Source organism: Musca domestica, unplaced genomic scaffold (genome assembly GCF_030504385.1).
Source record: "Musca domestica strain aabys unplaced genomic scaffold, Musca_domestica.polishedcontigs.V.1.1 10, whole genome shotgun sequence".
Lineage (NCBI taxonomy): Eukaryota > Metazoa > Arthropoda > Insecta > Diptera > Muscidae > Musca > Musca domestica.
Genome location: NW_026712115.1, coordinates 10,456,930 through 10,463,039, shown reverse-complemented (window position 1 = coordinate 10,463,039; position 6,110 = coordinate 10,456,930).

The following is a 6,110-nucleotide window of genomic DNA, read 5'->3' as shown; positions in this document are numbered from 1 at the left end:
TGAAATGGACCAACAAATAAAAATGTTCCTCAGCAGCCATTATAAAGCTCACAAATAGAATCCAAAGGACACGTGCGTAAATATTGGGCAAATGTCCCTGGTCAAAATGCTTACTTGTCTAAATATAATCTGTGGCACTCTAAATCCACAACATGGCTCCTATATGAATTACAGTTTGTGCCTAGAACTACTTCTGCTTAATGTAGCTTAATACAAATTCTACGTTTACTCAATAACTAACTTAACTCAAAAACGTTGATTTTGCAAAAACAAAAAAAAAAAAAAAAACATTTTATTGCTCTTTGGAAGAATTACATCGTATTACATCGTATTCGTATAATCGTATTCGTATAATCGTATTCGTATAATATTTTAATGGCAAATTTCCTTTCAAGATCAAAAATATTTCTATGTATAATACGGCCTCAAAACATATTTTATAGAATTTTGTTACTTCCTGAACAAGTGGTCACTCAAGAAAATAATTTTGAATATATCAAATTACATTTTTACAATGTTTATACGCTACGTCATACTGTGATGCAGGGTATTATGTCTTTGTTCATTTGTTTGCAACATGCAAAAGGAAACGAGATGTATGTCAGCCATTTCCATTCAGCCTCGTCCATTTGTCCATGTATTTTTACAAACAAAGTACAGGTCTCTCTTTTGAAGAAAAACTGTCCACAGGCCATTTATTTAACACAAATTCGTGCCAATCGGTTCAGATTGGGATTGAGTTACCACATAATTGTTAACCTGATTTTACTATTATTATTCACCAAATGCGTAATACTTCTTATGCGATTTGCCCTTTAGGTCCCTCAAATCGGTACAAATTTGGTCAATATATATTTTTCTCTAATTGGATTAATATGATGCACAAACCATGCTGTAATTGTAACTTTGAATATTGGATTGTACTATCAAGTTTCGACCATATTAAAGTCTGCCAAGTGTATGCCAAATCGTTTTAAATATAGCTATAGCTCCCATATATATGTTTCACACGTTTTTATATTTAAGTATTTTATTTCGCTTGTATTTTTGGTTTTTGCAACAATAAATCATTAAGAAAAGACCAAAGTCTGGCGATGCCGCAATTTTGATACTCAACACCACTATGAATATTTAATAGAGTTACCTATGACAAATTCAGATATTTTAGGATCTTATATCTCTTGTATATTGTACCGAAAATCCTTGTAATAAAGTGTTTACATATTTGAGTGACACCTAAGTATGGAGCTATAGCCAAAACTTAAGCGATTTTCGGGTTTTGAATTAAACAAACTTGATTCTATGAAAAATTTGGTAGTCTATAAAAAATGCATCTCATTTGGGCAAATATTACACATAAAGTGAAATCGGATAGAGTTATAAAAGTATATCTGGTACCAAATATCATTTATGTGGAGTGCATATTACGAATAAGAGGTACTTAAAAAAAGATTTCCACTTCTAGGCAGAATAAGGTCGTATATTCTCTGTTTCTCTGTTTCTGTCCTTGGGCCAAACAAATTATCTGAGCAGCATTTCACCACAATCGAGCAACATACAGGCTGCATTGTATTTTGCTTATAAAAAACTTGGACACAGGGACGGTTGGACTCACATGAACACTTCACGTACAGCTGACCATGACAAAAGCAGGAACATGTGAAATTTAGTCCGCCTGCACAAAGAGTTTTGTCCTTGGGATTTGGTTATTTCATAACAAATGCCAATCATATAGGAAACTGCAATATTTTCAAGTAAAACAAAAATTTTGTAGCTACTGGAGGGATTCTAGGTAGAAATACATATCGTTGTGGGTCTAGGTTTCTTTATAGAACAATATCCGAATCCAACCTGCATCAACATAAACTGACAAAATTTAATTTTGGGCCAAATTCTGTCACACATTTCACACTTTGATATGCATAGCATATTTGGTGCATCAAATACACAAAATCGCACGAAATACGTATATAGGCGATATATCCAAATCTAACTGCCTTCATTCCAGACAGCTGTCATTTCTAAGTCACTCGTCCGACAGCTGTTAAAATTATTCCAGTGATAGCTAATTATATTGTTTACAAGCGTACAAAAGCATTTTGGTGAGAATTTTTCAAAAAAAAGGTAATCGTGATGGTATTCAAGCGTGATAGTGTGATTTCTTTATATTTGGCCGCAAGTGGCTATAGTCAGCATTTAAATGTGAATAAATCTTTTATGTCTCGTACCATGGCTTGTCACCGTGATACTTGTAGCGTAGCCCGACGCCAAGGAAGTGGACGGAAGAAAACAGCAACATCAGCAGAAATTTTTCGAAAAGTAAAGAACCGACTTGATCGAAACCAGACAACATTCGTTGTCCAGCAGTTTGTAAACAAACAAAATAATCGTGTTTACTTGCCAAAGAGGTCATCTGAAAATGCGCACCTTCGGTTGACCACCAGAACTCAAGCGCCGGCCATGGTGATGGTGTAGGCCGCCATAACAACCAATGGTCGCTCTCCGCTCGTATTAATCGCCATGGCATCATCAGAATAAATGTCGAATATTATCGCAAAAATATTCTGGAGGGTGTATTAAAGCCTTGCACACACAAACATTTTGGCCGCAGACCTTGGACATTCCAACAGGAATCAGCACGCGCCACTCAAGAATTGTTACAAAATGAGGTTTCTGGCTTCATTTCCAGCGCCACCAATATCTCCGGATACCAATTCATTGGACTATTGTGTCTGGAGTATTTTGGAAAGCAAGTTTGGCACTAAAAAATACCAAAGTGTCGATCACCTCAAGCAAGCGGTTCGCCGGGAATGGGCCAAAATACCGCAGAGCAATATGTGGGCAGCGTGTGACGGTTTCATTGGCCGTTTCTAGGCCATAATTCGTGCCAAAGGTGACCAATTCGATCAAATCTAAACTTATTCTAAAATTTAATGCTATTTCCGACGTTTTTTTGCTATCATACAATAAAATTAAAAAAAAAAACAAGTAAAAAGGCTGTACGTTCGGCCGGGCCGAACTTTGAATACTCTCCACCATTTGGTACAAATTTGGCAATTTTCAAAAAAATAAAATCCGTTAAAAATCCTGTGAAAGTCTTAAAAATACCAAATGTAGCCGTACATTTGGATCTATACGACGACGTGGACCTGCATAGGCAACTTTTGTCATAAACTATTACAATATTCAAATGCGAAAATTGAAAAAAAATCTGTTTATAATGTACCTAAAATCATCACCAACTTTCAATTCCAAATTTGAAACAATTCTGGTGAATAAATTCGCTAACTTCATCAAAATACCGAATATCGGGAGGTACCGTTATATTGGGGGCTATACCAAAACGTGGACTTACATGGCCCATTTTCAATACCAAATGGCCTGCAGACATAACATACATTTGAGTAAAATTTTATCAATCTACTTCAATTCGTCCGGAAGCCATAGTGATTTCCACAGACGGATAAACGGACAGACGGATCTATCAGTATTTTAATGAATATCCAATCCGGTTTAACTGGAAACATTTTACTATTCCTCTATAAAAATGTTTTATCTAAAAAAAAAATTTTTTTAAATGTATGCGAATGTAAACGTATAAGAATCTACAGGGTGAGATGAAAAAACCGCAAAAAAACTCGATTGGCCGAAAGTGGTGAATTCCCGAATTTGGTTTTCTCCGATAAGAAAACATTCGCTGTCCAGCAGTTTGTAAACAAACAAAATGATCGTTTTTACTTGCCAAAGAGGTCAGCTAAAAATGTGCACCTTCGGTTGGCCACCAGTACTCAAGAGCCGGCCATGTTGATGGTGTGGGCCGCCATAATAGCCGATGGTCGCTCTCCGCTGGTATTAATCGACTGTGGCATCAGAATAAATGCCAAATATTATAGCGAAAATATTCTGAAGTGTGTATTAAAGCCTTGGGCACGCAAACATTTTGGCCGCAGACCTTGGACATTCCACCAATCCGTTGGACTATTGTGTCTGGAGTATTTTGGAAAGCAAGGTTGACAGTAAAAAATACCAAAGTGTCGATCACCTCATGCAAGCGCTTCGCTTTTCTGTAATTTAAAGATATCGGCATTCAGTAGAAATTTCGAAATCAAATCCGTTTCGTAACGTTTAGAAATCATGCTGCAAGGTGTTTAGTTTTTCCACCTCACGATTGAGAGCATAAAGAGGACAGACCAACTTAACTTATCCTTTATGATCTCAATCATAAGAAGGGGGTAAATTATTTCCCTCTCAGTTTATTATACCACAAAATATTCTTCGAAGACATGGAGTGCAAAATCCCATGTCGAAAAACTATGTACATTTATCTATCCACCCATCACTTGAGATTAAGAAAGAATATTCAAGATAGATCTTTGAAAGTACCCGTTAAGGTATAGCCCTCAAATAATTCCACAACTTGACACTCGTCATTTTGTCAATTACCAAATAGTTTCCAGTTTTGTGCTAACTAAGAACTTAATTCCGCGACCATTTTCGGAGGCCAACAGAAAAAAAATAAGATTTTTCAAGCAAAAAATACCACATCGGTGTACTGCTTCTTGTACATCTGATTTCATATTTAAGCCACACTAAAGCTGCAATACACGTTTTATAACGACCATAGTTGCCAAGATTTACTTCATCCAAATAACCAATAGGAACGTCCTTTTGTTGTGGGAAGCTCTGCCAAATATACAGAGTGATTTTGGGTATCATATACTCAGCAACGCTAGATTTTTGTTCCTTCGTTGCACTTTTTATTCATTTTTTTATAAAAAAAAAAAAAAAAACTTCAAAAGAACAACAATCTAAAAAATCTATGAGTACATACATAATTACTGAATATGTATGAACGTACTGCCGAAATGAGTCACCGGTTTTTTCTAAGAATGGATTGATATGTGTCATATGTAGATTTGGAAACGAGTTCTTAACAATTCCTAATCCCCTCATTATCCCCAAATCACGATCAAATACTAATACACACATACGTTAAAGCGCAAATGACATTCATTTACAAAAATATTTGCGCAATTCATTTTTTTCTTAAATAACCAATGACAACATTGAATTTCGAATTATATTCGGCTGACTTTATGATACCATTTCGGTGGCCTTAATACAAATAATAAAATTGATCAAGTAATTAAGTTCTGTGTGACTTCCGCATTAGAAGGTTATTAGCGCAAAAGTGCCAATTTTTATTAAAATTAATAAAACGACGACGACGACGCCATACACCACAGAGCAATAAAATATGGGACTCGTCGATCAACTCTTGGCCATGCACTTGGTCTTGGGGTAATAACTCTTGGCGTTCTCGGCTTTGACCAAGCGAGAGTAAACACAGGCACAACGAATTCGAAATTTATGACGTAAATTCTTTAAATAACTTGTGGAACAGTCACCAGGCAGCTAATCTGCTACTACGACGGCAGACAGATCTGATGTTGTTTCATCATCGACTGTGTGTCCACGATGACCAGCAAGAGAGGTGCAACAATAAACCCACACCCATCACGCCCTCACCTACCTCCACCCGCATTATTGTTAACGGAATCCATGTATGTAGGTAGGTATGTGAATATGTCACAATGGCTGCTGGCTGCCTCATAAATAACAGGTTTGGAACTATGAAAAACTTTCAACTCAGAACGGAAAGAGAATGAATAAAAGCTTTTAAATGCTTTCTGAGTGTTAATCTCAATGTTCGTGCAGCTAAAGATACTTCGTTTTTCAAAGAAAGCATGCCGGCCGGTAAAGTCATTCGGTTTGTTTACATCCCATTTACGAGCGCTGCAGTCGTCATTCCTGTTGCGTTGTTATTGCTATCGTTGACAATCAATCGGTGTGGCTTAATCATCACGTCTCTAACTTGTTGGTATTGCTTTATCATAGATATAGGGTTACCTTTATAGCATAAATTTAACTGCAAATTTAAATCCTATCTTAACGTAAGAGGCTTTGGATACGTCGAAATGAAGATGTATTCATATTCTGCTATGTTCTTTGAAGTTAAAAATAACTATAAAATTTTTAAAAATTTTTGTTTTAAAGATTTTTAATATATTCAACATTACAATGTTATAATACTAGGAAGTCCTTAGTTT